The sequence below is a fragment of the Sturnus vulgaris genome, chromosome 1, assembly GCF_052056855.1.
Source record: "Sturnus vulgaris isolate bStuVul1 chromosome 1, bStuVul1.hap1, whole genome shotgun sequence".
Classification (NCBI taxonomy): Eukaryota; Metazoa; Chordata; class Aves; order Passeriformes; family Sturnidae; genus Sturnus; species Sturnus vulgaris.
The window spans coordinates 41,353,842-41,371,852 of NC_142243.1; the positions used below are offsets into that span (position 1 = coordinate 41,353,842).

The window sequence follows — 18,011 nt, forward strand, 5'->3', positions numbered from 1 at the left end:
ATCTTGTCATCAAAAATCAGCCTTTCAAATAAGTATCAAATAAATGAAATTTGGTAAAGTAAGGAACAGTCTGGGGCTGACCTACAGACCTGAATCCAAATGACTGTTGTTTTGAAACTTGCAATAGGAGTTACAATTTAGTGGGTTTTTACATTTTTATGACATTTTTCCTTTCCTCATTTTGATCAAAAATCCTGAAAGGCTTCCCTGGGTACACTTTATGTGGGCATGACTGGCCAGGACTGGAGCTAGCAGTCTTACTGAAGTGATACCTGGACTTGAGTGAGCTTGAAACTCTTCACCGTGACTTTCTGCTGTTAAAGCTTCTGTGGGTAGAACTGACTCACTGTTCACAGGAGAATAGTGTGCTGGTGACGTTTTGTATTTCACCCAAGCTGAAATGTGAGTGTACCTTTCTGACATTTGTACAAACTACATTCATTGACACTTTCCACATGTGACAGTCACAGATAATCCCAGTTCAAGGGCCAGATCCTCAGTAGGTATAAATTGACTGTAGTCTGCTGACGTTCAAAACGCTGGTTTGTGATACATCTTCTTGCAGTCTGACCCTTCTCCAGTTCACATAAATGCTTGCAGCTGATCAGGACTGAACTAACTATTCCTAAAGGAGCCTCACAGCTTTGGTACTTAAGTGCTGCCATCATAGAGTGAGGCAGTGGTGTGAGCAGTGATACTTCAATCATGAAGTTCAGAGAGTGTGTCCCTACCCCTTGTCTGCGTATGGGAAGTGCACATCAAGTATCTAGAGCTTCCTTTTAGCACTGTGGCAAAATTTTTAATGTACTCCACTAAACTTAATCTGATATAAGATTAGAGGGCTTTGTCTTGCTGTCACGGGGTTCCTGTGTGAACAGATGCTCTTTCAGAGAAATGCTGACCCTCATTTTGCTGCTTTTTCTATCCTTTGGCTGAATGTCAGTGTGGAGAAGATAGTTCTTCCGACTTTTTTTTCAGAAAATTAAAAGAATTTACCAAAGCACAAGACAAAGATAATGTAGGGAAACTAAAACATTTGAAAATACAAAAATTTGTACTTTGTACAGGCAGCTGTGTTGGTGCGTTCCCCTCCTCTCCTTTCTAGGCTACAGTGTGATCTGAGAAATGCTTAAATCTCACTTTTGCTCATATTCTTGTCAGTGGTTTTTTAAGCAATCTCAGACACTCTCACTCATGACAGCAGTGTGTAGATTTAAAGTAATATATTGCAAGATATTTTCTTTACCTTTGCAGGTGGTTACACAGTAAAGGTAGATAAAGGTCCAAAGCCTTTATCTCTACACCTATCTCAACTCCCAAAAAACCCCTCAACCCCAACCCTTCTCTCCAAAATACCTACTAAAACCAAACCTGTCTGCTGCTATATGAGCAAGAAGAAGATGTTTTCTGCTCAGAAATGTCCTCCTGTAGCACTCTCTTGTAGCCTACATGGTTGAGGCTTCACCAGACATTAAAGTCTTCATATGAACAGGTTTTTACAAATGAGCAGAAGGTGCTGGCTCCTAGGTTTCCTGCAGAGCCTAATATTAGCATCCTTTGTTGCAAGATGTGAAGTGAAAACCTTAATTCCAATCCATAAAACATATTATTATTTTGTAGTACAATATTTTTGTAGAGCTGTATTTAAGAGAAATATTCACCAAAACTGGCTTATGTCCAGCACACTGGTTCCCATAGGCTAGCTGCCAGTGCCTAAAATGAGCCCTTCTGAACCCATTTCCTCTGCTCTAGCATGGGACAAGGCTGCTAGCAGTACAACTATCACTTATAATGTCTTACATTGGGCAGGCTGAGGAATAATGTTCTAAACCCATAATATTTCTCTTTCAGAAGTACAGGAAATGCTGGAAACACTTATGTTTATGTACATTATCATATCCCATCCCATTTTCAGGTTCAGTCCCAAGGGAGGCCACCCTTCAACTTGTAAAACTTGTAAAGTTTTTCATTTAATTGCATTGTATGAGATGGGTTAAGGAAGAGAAACCCTAATGAGAATTGTTTGATAAAGTATAGGGCTGTTGTGATGAATTCTGCCTGCCTTTCTGTCTTTCTGCCGTGTGTTTTTGTTGGTGTGCATTGCACACTAAATAGAAAACAGCAGACTGGAGTACCATTGATGCTTGAAGTGCTGAGTCCATTACACGTGATGTGAGACATTTCTGACAAATGTTCCGACACTATCAAACCTTTTATCAATTTGAGAGTAACCTTGTCACAGTAATCTGTCAAACTGTTCATATAACTAAAGGAAAACAAGTCATCATAGGCTGTACAGTAGCTGAGTAAATGAAAAAAAAATTGCTACTGGAAGATTTTTCTTTTTGTGTGGTTCTGATCCTCCGTAGTTGGTTTAACATGTGTCCAGCAGAATTTCATCCAATTCCCTTTTGCAGCAGGGAGCTGTTAGGTTGCACTGTATCTTTTGAGACTCCACAATAACTCTTTCAAAAGTTATATCATACAAGAGTAAAAGTGTTAAAACAAGCAAGAATCTGTTGTTCTTTTGTGTATGCATCATCTTCTGGATTTTCATAAACATTGAGTAAAGGAACTTCCAAAAATGGACTTTAGCCTCTCTTAAACTTTTCTGAGGTTCTTAAAAAAAAGAGGCTTTATACCTGTGATTATATTGATCATCAAAACTTATTAGTCTAAAATTTAAATACTTACATATTTCATAAAGATAATAGTAAGTATCACATAGTTATAATTTATTTCTCTGCTGGTGCAATGGTATATTCCATTTTATGTGTATCTGTCCAGTCAAAATATGCTTTTCATAAAATGGGAAGATAATCAGCCTTAAAATGTAACATTATAGACAGGAAAATTTGCATGGTGCGTCATTGTACAAGCAAAATATAAATTATTATCTTTGAAATATTCATAATCTAGCACTTTAATTTTCATGCATTGTCTTATATTTTACCCAGAAGAATTCCAAGATCATCTTAAAAACATACACAGATGAATTAGTGCCTTATTATTATACTAGACACATGTTCTTCCTCACTGCATCCTGGTGAAGATAAGTTGAAAGAAATCTCGCTCACAGGCTAAACATCCGAGCTTTATGATTTTAAAACATATTTAATTTAAAGAAGTCAGTCTGCTTCTCAAGATTTTGTTATTTCTGCTCGTTCTTACATTTTTACACCAAAGCAGATTTAGGCCCAAAATTTTTAAAAAGATAAAATCAACTTTGAAGAAGGGAAAGAAAATTTGGAAAAAGAGTTATTTTATATCTCTTCCTCCCCCCTCTCCCCCAGCACATTTTGAAAAGTTGGCTTAAAACTCTGGCATGTGGCTAAAACCTGAGCCTTCTGCATTGTACAGTTAAGACACTGACACATATTCAAAAGATAATCTCTGTCCATCTTGATTCTGAAGTCATCTTGACTTCTTTGTGTTCCAGGGCAAAATCAAAGGGCCTATTTAATTAATTAAAACAACAACAATAATAAAAATATCTAAACCTAAAGTGTATGTCTGTATGCTGCTCAGGCTAACTCTTGAGGAAGATGGGACAGAATTATCCGAGGTTTTCCAGGTATGGGAAATCCCTGCTGCATAATGATTTCCATGAGTGTTTCTTTCATTGGTACTTTTGAGCAGATTATTCAGTGTTTTGGGGTTGTTTTGGGTGAGTGGGATTGGTTGTTTTATTGGTTTTGGTTTGTTTGTTTGTTTGTTTGTTTGTTTTTTAAATTTCCCTTTCATCTGAAGGTATCCTGATTCACTCCTTGACAATTCATCAAGTATGAGATTTTACCCTCTGGTTTAATTTTGAATGTCCTTGGTTTTGCCTTGTGGAATGTCTGAATAAATATTCGGTCTGTCACTGTTCAGGTTCTACTCAAGGGTTAGTCTCAAGGCTAATGTAACTGAGGTTATCAATTGAAAAGTCACACATTAATTTAGTTAAATTCTAGACTATTTTTGAAATGAACTGTGTGCATTCCTCTTGCCCTCACAGAAAAAGGCCGAGTTCATTGAGGTTTCAGAGAGGTTCAAGGTGCCTTTCAGGACAGGTTGTCTCGTTAATAGCTGCAATAAGTACAACATTTCCATTAGACCAAGCCTTAGAACAAGTTCATGATGGTCATTCCTGCCATGTGTTAAGGCAGCAAGAGTTATACATTCCTGACTATTTTTATTTTCCTTTTATTTTGTTTAAATAACACAACATATATTATATTATATTATATTATATTATATTATATTATATTATATTATATTATATTATATTATATTATATTATATTATATTATATTATATTATATTATATTATATTATATTATATTATATTATATTATATTATATTATATTATATTATATTATATTATATTATATTATATTATATTATATTATATTAATCTGATGAAGTGAAGGTGTGGGGAAAGTAAATTCCCTTCCTTTCCTGTTTCTTACTGCATTAAAATGTTAATAAAAAAATTACTGTGAACTATAGATAAAATAAAGGTTAACCAAAATACAATTAGCATTGTGAGCTCAGGACCAAAAAGACCAAAACAATTGCTGCACAATGAAGTCAGACAAAATTTGTACCCAGTGTAAACTGATGTTCTCATCCCGGCCCTGGTTAAAACAAAACCCAAACTATCTGAGACTTACAGAGTATTAGGCTGTGTGTGCTCCTCAATTTTTAAGAAATATCTTTGGAGTGGTAAAGGAATTTGCTGCATTCTGTAATATTCTGTATGTTAAAGCAATGTGCACTCTGTCTTCCATATTAATTCAAACAGAACTGCAACCCCCATCTCTCCTGTAATTAATATCAGCTGACACCATTGCTCTGTGGTATAGCAGAGACTGAGAGGGCATGAAGGTGAGAGCACTCATTCAGTGGGATTAGCTCATATAGGAACCATGTGGCATCACAGGGAATAGTTCCTGCTTAAAATCTTGGTGGATATTTTGGTTCAGTGTATCCTGGGAATGACTATGAAATCTGCTGAAGAGATCAGTCTTCATGGTAGCTAAGAAATGCCCACACTTGAGGGGAAAAAAAGGAAAAAATACCAAAACTCCCCCTCTCCCCTCCCCTGGATTATCTTTATTATTCCAAGTAAAATCAGGAAAGCAAAGTCCTAAGAAGGGTGTACTGCTGGACCAAGCACCCACTGGACAAATGTTGTGATAGAAAACAAGGAGGGAACTACATGAGTATATTCCTCTCATTTGTTAATTTTTGTGTCTCAAGACCAGAGAAAAACACACTGATGGATTAGATTGGAGAAATCTTTATTCTTCTCAGGTTCTTTATGTTACGGACTTTTCCAATGTTTATTGAGAGGGGCAGGATGGGGAAAGAAGGTTAATTTTTTTTAAGTCAAAATGCTTTTGATCAGAGGCCAAATGGTGAATGCTAAGGATGCATAAAGTAGGCATGAAAGCAGAGAAACCTGATGCTGTGGACATGATTTGTTAATTTTTGCACTGGAGTCGTCTTTATAGTGATGTTGCTTATCAGTGCTATGAGAAACATTGTGGGATTACTCTCTAGGTCTGAAATGATGTGAGGCAGTGACCTTGTATTTCCTTTGAACACCATCCTCGTTTCCAAAATCAGTTTCTTTGCAGTTTTGCAGTCAGTTATGTGACTTTTATATTTTTGCAGTGTGTAAATATGGACATGGATGTGTACAGATTTTTTTCTCCTTTACCTGATATAGTAGAAAAATTATCTGTACATTCATTCCCGTTGAAAGAATCCCCAACTGTCTTCCATTGTTAGAAACAAACATTAAAGCTGCCTCAGTAGGCAATGCAGCAAATCTCTTCTTACCTTGCCTCTTTCATCAGGGAAAACAAAACTTTAGGTCAGCAAATGCCCACAGCACTACAGAGAGCTCCATCTGGGATGTGAACGTTCCCATTGTCAGGAAGAAAGGCAGAAAAATAATCTGCGTAAAGTAATAAATGAGCACCTGCACTCTCTTCTGTTTTGAATGTGCCTGTCTTTTCACTGGAGTGTGACAGAGTGTCAGTGAGAGTTTCTCATCTCCTTTCAAGTTGGATGAACCTGATTTAATGGAAGATATGGGAGGAGGCAGCATTTTCAGAGACTGCTGCTGAAAATATTTCTTCTGATGAATTTTAATTAAAGTCCTTGTGGAATAAAAAAAGAAAGAAAAAGAAAAAAAACCGCCTTCAACTAAAAAGCAAACTCAGAAATATTGAGTTTTCTGTTGCAGTGTGAAGGGCATGACCGTAACAGCCACTTGTTTTGCTTACTATGCAGGAGGGATGTTGAGATAGGAGTGAAACACAGTTAATGAGCTTCTTCTAAGCTGTTCTGTACATTTCCAGTCTTTCCTTGTCCTCTTTCTTTCTCCACTTCTCCAGCATATTTTTTGTGCAGCCAGTCAACTGTTGTATCATCATCCATTCGTGAGGCTACTGATGTAGCCATTTGGGTCTGAAAGTGCTCATGGCCAGAAACTGTCCAAAGGACAGACAGGCTCTCCACCATGTAAGTCTGTGGGACATGTCTATTTTTCTAATGTGAATGTTCTCTGTGAAAGGGCTTTCAGAACCACAGATCTCTTGACAGTGAGTTTTTCAGCCCCCTAAGGTGTCTTGTAAAATTCTGATGCTTGGTTTCTGTTTTCTAGTGAAGGGGCTGGCTGAAATGCTGTTGGTTTGATAAAGGTTGCTTCAGTGCTGTCCTTTAAGTCATAGTGGTGTTTTGTTAGATTTTTTTAGTGGCATATTAGAAGTTCTGGTTATCTTTATTTCTTCTGTTTTGAGGCTTATCCATGTGTTTTAGATTTGTCTGCATTTTTGGTGTTTGTTCTCCTAAATTCCACGGTGTCAGGTTCAGTGTGTCTTTCTGATCTCATATCCTTTGAGAGTTGATGGCAGCAGTGGGGGAGCAGAGCCAGTTGCTGTCTTACATGTGCAGAGAGTGGAGACGGAAGTTCTGTGACTGGCATGTGGTTTACACTCCTTAGGAGTCACCAGCTCTTGAGAGGAGATGGAGACATGCTGTTCACGTTCTGACATTTGTGTAGCAGAAATGTTTCTGTAACCTTTTCCATGAAGGTATGACGCAGATAATGTTCTGGTCTGTTTGAGAACTACATTGTCCTAAAGCTTTTTGCTGAAAGAAAACAATACCCGCTATGCTTAACAGCCCCCCTCCCCAAACCAAGAATAACCTGGGCACTGCTTCCAGCTAATGGCAAAAACCTTAGTGCATGCCTGCAATTTCTATGCAAGGGGAAGTGGCAGGCCAGCTTTGGTGGCAAAGCTATTGAATATTATCAGCACGAGAACAAAAATGTCATTGTGTTCAGCCATTAGACTTTCTCATACCATTCCAAACAAGCATCGACAAGAGCTCTGTGCTATGTAGCATGCGATGCCCTTCATTCCAAATATTTGGTAACTTCCCAGAATTATTTGTGTGACAAGTGTTGCTGCTAGATCTGTGTTAAGAACTGCAAAGCCTTTAGTTTTTTTTTTTTTTTAAAGATGTTCACTATAGAAGGAATTTCTTAGAATCGTTGCAACTACGTCAGAGGTTTTTCTGTTTGCCTCGTTATAAACAGAGACAGGAACGATGGAATGTTTTCAGCCTAATTTTTAAAAGATGTTGAACTGACAGAGATCTAAAAAGGTTTTCTCTGTCTTGGGCATGTATTTTCTGTGTCCCCATCATGAGCTCTAAGGAATGTGGAGACCTCTACATTCTGGTTCTCTTGGAAGATATCTAGCCACAGCTCTGGGGCAACCCTCAATAAAACAATGAAGGCAATAGCAATGTGGAATTATAGGACCTAGCCTGAAATAAGATTTTTGCCACCAGACACCCAAGTCCATGGAAGCTTCATGGAGGCACAGCAGTCTGTTCAAATAGCAGTTATTGCAGGATCACAGGCATGTTATTGTTTCAGTGTAATACAGGTAATATGTGAAGCATTTATGGCTATTACTGCCTGGTGATCACATAAAAAAAAAGAAAACAGACATGCTTTCCTTACTTCAGCTTCCCAGTTCACCATTTCCATATTCTCCTGGGGTTATAATCCAATTATGAAACTTCAGTTATTTTCTGTAATTCTTTGATTCAAGAAGAACATTAACTTTTTAGCTTCTTTATAGTAGGGAACTAATAATTAAAAGGGATAAAATTATTCACAAAGTCATAGAATTTAAGATCCAGAAGAGACTAAGGGACAGTCTACCATAATCTTCTGGTTGATTCCTATCTTTAAATTTCCCTTTTTCATTCCTGGACTAAACATAGAAATTTATTTTGATGTAAAGAATGTGTTCCAGAAAAGCACCCACTCTGGATCTGAAGATAAGAAAACAACAGCAAACCTACCACTGTTGCTAAGAGTTTGTTCCTGTTAACCACGTTCCCTGGTCAGAATTTCTAACCCACTTGCAAATCAGGTTTCTGGTCCTAATTTTTCGCTGTTTGTTCTTGGTGTAATGAGATTAAGGATCTCTGATTCTCTTGCGCCATTCTTCTCCCAGATGCACTTATGCAGTCACTTCTCAGATTTTTTTTTCTTTAAGAATCCAAATAGATGGAGCAGTTTAAGTATCTGATTGTAAGACAGTTTTCTCTAGCCTTCAGATAATTTCATCAAGGACTGCAGGCATCATTTAAATGTTTTTAAAACTAATTATTTAATGTTTATGGACATTTGTTATTATATTTAGTTTATGTATGTTTGTATGTGTCCTTAAGTGGATGAAATGTATTACTGGACATCTGTGTTCGTAAGCAGGAGAAATGATACTCAAAAGCTGCTGTAATGTCTTAGTAGGAGTGTCAGGAGGTGCCACATGGACTCTGTGAGATCACAGAACACTGGTACTGGCATTATGTCAGAAGCAGAAGCTTATCTCTAAACCTTTGAGGTTTTAATTACCTGTAATTTTAAGTCGTGTGTCTGTTCATCCTTGGCTGTGAGCAACAAAATCCCATAAAATAAGAAAACTGCGGCACCCTTAAAGGTTTATTTTTAAACTAAGGAATTTGGATGTAAGCCATACCTAACAATTTCTCTACTCACCTTTAATGTAACTCCTCTGCTTTACTTAAATCAACATCAAATTTAGAATTGCCAATTAAACTGAGTATGGCTAGGCAGTTTTTAAAATTATAATAATTTAGCACAAATATTTCAATAGAAAGATTATTAAGTGCCTTAGGAACAAATGAAGTGCCTTATAAAAAATGAATTCCTATCACATGTATGAACATACAGCCAGTTCAAGGACCTGAAGGATTCATATAGGACAATATCTTGACTCAATAAAGTGAAGTCAAGGCAAGTGCTTCTAGATGGAAAGAAAAATTATGCCTGTGGTGGAAAAAATGGAAAATAACCAAGTCCTTGGTGGGGTTTAAATGAGAGCAGGGCACTATACTCATGTCATGATTTTGGTAATTGCCTAACATAAGAATTGGACAACAGACATAGTTGTTAGCAGGTCTTATAGGCGTAGGAGGCAGGTTGTAATGGTATAGCTGTTAAATGCTCTCAGCACTTTTGGGAGCTGTAGTTTTTCCATCTCTATTTTCATGGAATGTCAAGAAAAAACTCTCTGTTATAACATGAGATTTGCAAGTGTTAGTTCTTATCAGATTCATATGTTTGTTGGTTCTTAGTGAACTTAGATACAGAAAAACAAGAATTTCTCTCAATCACAAGACCACATTTCTAGTGCCTCCTGTGTCCCTGCCACGCTGTTCCCATAATCCATTGAGGACATGGGACTGCTGTTAGTTCAGTGTTTGCAGCTGAATCTCCCACTGCTTCTGGTCAAGCATAGCTCTATAGGCAGCATACAGGCATTTAGCGGTGAGGAAGAGGTGCAACTACAGCTCACTGTAACTACTTGGATGCTGCTGTCTGTGTGTAGTGAGCCAACTATGTGGAACAGATGTAAACTCCTCAGTCTCCCTCATTCTTTTTTCCATTGCTCCTCATCTCCGCCTTTCTTCTCCAACACAATCCTCCTCTAAAGAGAGATGTGTCTGCAGAGTAGTCAGGCTCATAATTTGCTTAGTAGGTGCTGGTTAGCAGTGCAAAGGTATTGATGAGAAACTCATGTTAAATCTCCCTTTGGAGTCTGCCGTGGAGTTTTTACAATTCGTGTACGTGTGGCATTTTAATCTCTCCACAAAGACTTTGGAAAGGGATTTTTAAAGCACAGTGCCACTAGTTAGTAGCTGTCACCAGTGTGTGAGGCGTGCTCTCAGTGGACAGTTTAGCAGCCCTCTGTTGCACCTGGAGCCGAAAGGTCGCCAAGTAAATACATCCCGATCTTTTCAAGCTGCCAAGTCACGGCAGCATCGTGTAGGACTCGGGATGTTGAGTCTGTGAGAGAGATCTCTGCATCTCAGCAGACTCGCAGGCCTGGGGACCTTTTTTGGCTGAGGGATGTGCTGTGGCAGGCTGCCTGGTGGGGACATGGAGGCAATTTGGACATGCTGAGGGCTCTTGGGATTCAGGCTGAGTGCCAGCAGTAAAGTGCTTGTCCCCTCCTAACAAGGTAGCCCTCCAGTCCTGCTATCAGGAAGGCTGCAGCTGCTCTGCTTAATGGTATTTAGTAACAGTTTGAGCAGTAAAGCGTGTTCTCCTGTTACACAGAAATCCACTAATGCTGGCATCAGGAGTGGCGGGTAATTCAATCACACCCGCAGAAATGATATTAGCGTAACATTAAAGGGCTGCGTAGACCAGCAAAAGACAGGAAATTATGGAGTTCAGGCTTGAAACTTTATCCTTAACTCACCCATATTGTATTGAGGTATTTGGAAATTTCCACAGAGCGTGTGATTTTATGGGACCTACAGTGGGGTGGATTGTCCTTTTTGTGCGCAGAGGATTTCCTTGGTTAATATCAGCTAGAATTATTGAGAGTTATATAAAGAAATCATGGCACAATATACAAAGCGTAGCTGGACAATGTGAAATTTAAATATGAATGTCTTGGTTTGGGCACTTCCCCACCCCAGCTTTTCTGAAGTGCTGCATCAGGCATACACTGTGTTGACATTTTTCAGATCAAGTTGCAGCTCAGTAGCTAAGGCCCCCTTCCAGTTTCAAAACTATTTTTTAGAGTTGTCTTTTTTTTTTTTCCTGACCACAGTCACTAAAAAGGTTTTCTTTTGTTTAAAATTTACCGTTTGATTTAAAGACACCGCTCCTGTTTATTTAATGTAAATTCACTGGAACCAAGCTGAATACCAAACAAAACCCACAAAAGCCAACTCTGTATCTATTTTTAGGCTTTATGAATATTTTTCCTTATTTTTGGTCCTGCTGAAACTAGTAATGTAGCTTGTAATGTAGTAATGTAGCTTGTGACTTTGAGTCCTCCAGTATACCTCCCTGTAGCAGAGACAAAGGGAAGTTCTTATGGATCCCCATGGATCAAGAAGGAGATAGGGAGTCAATTTAGAGTCTATCCACAAGATGTTTATAGAGAAGGCTTAAGCAGTTTTGTGAGTAGTCATTTTGTTTTACCCATTGGCATCAGAGACACGAAGAGTTAAGGGGAGAATTGTCTGTCACTCCAAGGATGGGATGTCACTGCAGTCAGATGTGAGATCTCCCAGGAACAGTGAAGCCAGCAGGTACACGTTTTACCTGCAAAGCAGCTAAATGGCAAGAAGTGCAGCACCCAGGTATTTTCTCACATCTTAGGTAGGTTGTGCAATCTGTGCTGAAATGCATTCTGCCCTCGGAGAGCCTGATGCCAGTCCCCAGGTAAAACGTGTATGAGTCCAAGTAACAGCTGATTAGGGTTTGTTCCCATGTGGGAGAAGAAGGGAACTATCTCCTCTGGGAGAGAGGATACTACATAATGGTTGCTACCTGGGAGAGATTAAAAAAAGTTCAATCTAAAGGAAGAAAGAGTGACCGAAACCAGCAAGAATAATTTTATTTTGTAATAGCTCGTTTGGAGATTTTGTATGGTGTTTTCTTGGGATGATGAACTCTTGATATGGTTGAGCTCTGAGGCTGTTACAATTTTTCCCTGTGTGCTTTCTGTGCTATGGAGCCAGGGAGGAGTGCCACCGTGTCTGTCTGTCTCTGTGGTGAACAGGATGGTCATTAATGACCATGCATAGAACAGTAGGATGGCTGTATCCTAGGGGAAATCAATTTTCTGCAGAGAGCCAGGCTTGTAAAGAGTAGAAAATTTCCACTGAAGGGGAGGAGGGGAAAGGGAGACAAAATTGGCAGAGCAGGGATTAAAAAATACAAAGGCTTCAAAAGTAAGGGAAGACTCAAAAGACTTTCTGTTCAAGGTGGCTTTTTTTTTTTCCCTCCTGTCAAAATTGAGCAGGTCTTGAACATACTAATCTTAGAGGTGGGTGAAAAATCAGCCTTCGGGAGAAGGTCAGGGATGGGGGACGTAGGAGGTTGGGGGGAACACTGCCTGGGGTTTAAACAAATGATGATTCTTTTTTTTTTTTTAATTTTTAAAGTGCATTTTTCTTTTAGATGTGGAACAAACATTCAGAACTGAGTCAGTAGTGTGCATTTCACATTTACAGTGTGCAGTTCCTGAAGGAGCCTCTATTGTAGATGCTTCTAGATTTTAGAGCCATACTGTGAAACGTAGGACCAGGTCAAAGCCAGCTGAGGTAGCTCCATGTTGTCCTACAAAACTGGCATGACTGTGGTGTGGACAGGTCCTTGTGTTCCTCACCATGTGCAGGTGCAGTTTGGAATTCAGACAAGGGCCTGAATTTTTCTGCCATTCTCCACTCTTACGCTTTTGTGTCTCTTCTCTGAATCAGTTTCACTGTGACATCAAGTGTCTCTCTCAACTTTGGGTGGCCTCGAGGTATGAAAATTCTCCCCCCTCCACACACACTGTAATAGTTTGCTTCACTCTCACTCAGGCAAATTTCCTTCTAATCCAACCTTGCTGTTCCCTTTGCAGAGCTGGAGAAAGTTTTTTCAAGCTCTGATATGAGACTAGAATGACAGCATCCTAGAGGAAAAAAAGGCTATTTCACAGGGGAAATAAGGGAACTAAGCTGCAACTGGTGTTAAGTATCATCATTCAGATAACAGCATTAATAAGAGTGTATTTTCTTAGACTTTTAAAAGTATGTTTGTGTATCTTAAAAATGTAAGCAGACATAAACCTTTGCATCTCAAACAAGAGGATGATTCTTTCCTGACTGCTCAATATTAAAGGCTAAACCAGAGATAAGATAACTTATCATAAACATGGAAGCTTGAACAAAGAAACTGTTGTCCTAAGAATGTGGGAATCAAAAAGAGACTGAAGTCTGAACATAGGAAATTGTCTTACAAAATGGAATGTTGCATGTAGAGTAACATTTAATTGGTCTCAGAAACTGCAAAACAGGGCAAATCCACAGGTTTTTCTCTTGATCTCTGTGGTCTCTGGAGCGAGCCCAAGTAAAGCGAAGGGAAAAGGCATATGGGAAATGAGTAGCTAGAGCAGACCTTTTCTTTTGCCTTGGTTTCTTATTCAAGATGTTGGTCTTTTGAGAACTTCCTTTCTTGAACAGCAGAAGGGGAAAGGGTCAGAAACTCTCAAAGTCTGAGTAAGTGGGAGGGAAGAGTGCAAATTTTGTTGATGAATAAGATGTTTCAGGAATGCATAAATAAACGGTCTGATACTGCAAGTGCTAGGTTGATGAAAGTTGGCCATTGGGCGCATTCAAGATTGTCCAGGACATGAATTCTGTCATTCACAGTTGTAAATATTTTCAGAATATTTGCCTTTGTTCCTTGTAGAATGTGTTTTGGACTCCATGAAGAATGACTGTGACCTTTTTACATAGGTTTTGTGCTTTTGCTACTTCCCATGGGATGTTCAAAAAGCAGGCAGCTTGCTGCTATAGGTGATCATTGTAAATTTTGTGTTACTAATTTTTAAACCCAGCACCTTTGGGAGATTATATTTGGCAGAATAGATATGCTGGAATATAATTTATCTGTATAGATATCTATATAAACATATATATGTATATGCATATTATATATGTACATAATATTTATGTGTGTGATAGCATTGAGGGGTGTCAGCACCAGGGTTTTGATCTATCTTTAAATCCAGCTCTTTTTATAAAGTGAGGAGTAGATCACAGGCTGGATTTGTTCCTTGTTATATATTGTTTTTTCCTTAGGATTGTTTTCTGGGACCCAAACCATGCAACTGTCAAACAGTATTCTTACCCTAGCTGAGGTTGTTCACTAATATTTGATGAAGATGTAGCCTTTGGTGTTGCCATGCCTCAAAATTTTATTGCTAGGTTCACAGTATTTGTTTCTTAAACCCTTAGTTCCTTAGGCATGTGATAAGGTAGAGAACTCTGCTTTCAATTCTTATAAAAATGTAGGTTTCTTTCCCCCATGGCTCTAAAGAGAAGCATGAAAATACAACCTGAGTCGATAACAAAGGCTTGAAATATATAAGCCCAAGAAAAGGATGTCTCATATTTATTTGCAAGTTTTTAATATCAAAATTAACTTCATAACCTTTTCTTATGCATTAAAGAGCAAATGACAGTGCTGTGCTCCTTGACCAGTTTCAGGGAGATGCGGATTTATCCCAGTGAATCACAGCTCTCTCTCTCTCTCTCTCTCTCTCTCTCTCTCAAAGCATGCCCAATACTCAGAATGAGGTCTCAGATTTTCCATGTGTATCTTTATATGGTTTGAGGATTGCATCTTATTTAATTAGTTTATTTGAAGATGCCTAAAGCCAGTAATATAAAAAAGTCTTTTCTTGAGGGTTCCCAAGCAACTAAAGCTAAATTGCTTCTAAATTCAGAATTACTGGTCAGATTTCAAAATGGGCTCACTATGTTTTTTCAGTGAGTCTTTTGTTCCAGGGGTAAAAATTTTCAGCAGAAACATAAAATATTTAAATTCATGTGCCTTTCTGTAGATCTGCCCATGGATATTTCAGAAAGGATAGGCTACAATGCATCTCTTTATTGCTTTCCATCTAGGGTTCTGCCCGGCAGGACCAACCAAGTGTCCTTTTAAGGACAGAAGACTCTATGGATATAAAGAGTTTATTTCTTTAGTGAATCTCGTGGCTTGTCTCATCTCTTCCTGGTCCTTGTTGGCTGTTTTTGGGCACAAACTGAACCACAGCAGAGCACATCAATTGCCAGTGCTGGCTTTTCTTCTGTAGAATACTCATAGCTAAGTGGGAGCAGCTGGCACAAAGTCTGAGATTTTGGTTAACTAAAATTTTGTTTTTCTTAGGCTCAGAATTGTTGACTGATAAGCAGAAAGCTACAGGACATGCTGGTCATGCTGCACAACCTGCCCCTTAATGTTTTCTTGAAGTAGAACTTCAATACTTAAAGACATGAGGCAGTTGCTTTATCAGTGTAAATTAGGGAAGCCCTTGGAGCCAGGGTAGGGTACCACATTTCTGGAAAGCAAGAGTCTCATCCAAAGTGAAGTTTTTAATAAACTTACCCCCTCCAAAGATATTTATCCACCTGACATAGTGAGCCTAATATGTTCAAATGTGTCCATCTTTGGATAATAAAGAGTGAAGAATTATTTATACAGTAGACAGTCTAAACTAAATATCTTTTTAAACCTGTAAGCGTATTTTTGTATAAGGTGACTCTTCACTTAATCCTACATTCACTTGCAAGTTTTTAATGGATTTGAAAACATAATATTATTACATGATTCATAAATTTTGTTATCTATATTGCATGTGGGGCAGCTTCACCTAGTTTGAATTTAATTGTTGACATAGCTATCACCCAAAAGAAGGTTTTGGTGAATACCTGGGAGCTGTGGTGAGTTACCACCCAGAGCAGATTTGTCTTCTTCAAACACTAATTACTGTGGTGGTTATAGGCTTGCACTGAGGAAAGCAAAGCCTTGGCTGACTGGGAGATGTACATCCTGTGTACATCTGTTTGCTGTGTCGAGGCTGTAGGGAGGACTTTCCACACCAAACAAGCACATTAATTTATGAGCCTGCAAACATAATTTAACCCTGAGAAATGTCGTTCATCCTGTTTAAATTCAACATGCCTGAAATTGTACATGTGCACGAGTATTTAAAAATATCACAAACAAATAGGTTATCGAATCTGTTTTCACACACTCTCCCGAGCCTGTCGCTATGTCGGAGTTGTACAAATAAATGGACTAAAAAAATCTCTGCTTTTATAAATATACTAGATGGAATTAAAATTCAAAGGAACTCAAACCCAGAGGTATTCTGTCCCAGTTCTGGGTAAGCAGTGTGAACTTTTGCCTGCATAATTGTAAAAATCCAAATCCAAGCTCTTGTTGTTTCTTCTTGAAAATTTCAGGCAGAAAAAAATGTGTCTCTGTTCCGCTTTTTTCAAAGTTCAGCCTTTGGAAAATGAATACAACTGTGACATTACAACCCTGGAAATAAAAGGATTAAAATAAATATATTGAAGAAAAAGAATATTTTCTATGGTGCATTTCCTGAATGATGTATTTTGCAATGTAAAATACTGAAGAAACAGTTCCTCTCAAAACTGTTGTTTCTAAAGACAGCGCGAGTACCTGGGTTTTTTTCTAACTTGAAAATAATGAAATGGGAGCTGTGTGAACTCAAGAAGTCTCACTCACACCTTTGACTCAAGTGGCCTCTGTGTGAACCCTATAAAATGCTTTAGCTTTAAATTATCAGTTTGAGTTCACAGTCCCTGGTGGTAGTTGGAGTTCTTGCTTTTATCTGTAATTCCTTTTCTTTTCAATTCCTCTTCTTTTTCTTGTCTATTATTAGAGAGGAGCCATCTGATTGAGGCATGTGTGCATATATATATATAAATATATATGTATGACAATATGTTGCAGTCATTGAATTCTTTTAAGAGTAAATTGTTTTTGTGAAATGTCAGAAAATCTTCACAAACTCAATGCTTAGAGTTCCCTTGAATAATGAGGCTATTGTTAAATGATTGAACACTTCAGAGATTAATATCATGGTATGCTGGCATGCTGGTTCATACCAACTGTAATTTAACAATGAATCTTCCGAAAGTAAGCAAGACTGTGAATGAGAAATCGGATTCAAGACATCACAGCATGCTAGAACATACAAAGCAAATAAATTCTACACTTTGGAATGATATGTTGGGGAGGAGGGGGGTATTTCCTCAATATCTAAAATAATTGAATTGTTGGATAGGGGAAATTCTTCAAGTTTGAAGAACTATTTCTTTTTTTTAAATATTTTTAATGCTGACAAGCAGTGTCTTTATAGTAGAAAAAATGTGTACTTTTTATAATTCTACTGCCCTTTGAAAATTAGTGTATGCCTGGCATTATCATTTGTGACAGGCTACAGTAAACCATATCTCATTTTGTGAAGGCTTTCAGATCCCTAAACTGTCTTCCTTATAGTGCCTTCTATCATACAGAAAATTTAGAGGCACTGATAAGTGTCTGCAAACAAAAGTTGCATTTTATTTTTTAAGACATCTGAATTCTTGAAAATGTGGAATAATTAGTAATTGAAGATTTAATGATGGCCCAGAAAAAGAACTGAACTGTACTGCATGAAATCATAGTTATTAATTTGTGCATGAATTTCGATTTCCATACTTAATTTAGCAACTGTAGAATATTTTGCTAATTAATTATTAACACTGGTTATTTGTCATGGCAGAACTGTGAGGGAAAAACATAGCTTTCTATCAAAGTAAAAACATAAATGTCATAATTTTAATATGATATACAATAATGTAATCAATTTTTAAATAGTCTTAAATAGCTTCAATATTTAAATATACAGATTTAATATGAATATAATACATTGCACTAATTAAGAATAAACAGCATTTAGAATAGAAACTGGAGCTAATAGCTAATAGCAGTCTTACTTGCAACAAGCTGAGGAAAAACTCTGTAAAATGTCAGGCTGTCGTGGGGAGTGCCACATTAGTAAATGGTATTCTATTCTGTCCTGGGTAACAAGAGTGTGAT

At 37.9% G+C, this 18,011-nt stretch overlaps 1 protein-coding gene across 6 annotated transcripts in view; it reads left to right on the top strand.

Annotated features, from left to right (window-relative positions):
* Positions 1-18,011, top strand: part of RBMS3 (RNA binding motif single stranded interacting protein 3) — a 701,354-nt gene that overhangs the window by 354,584 nt on the left and 328,759 nt on the right. The gene's annotated exons all lie outside the window — the stretch shown is intronic.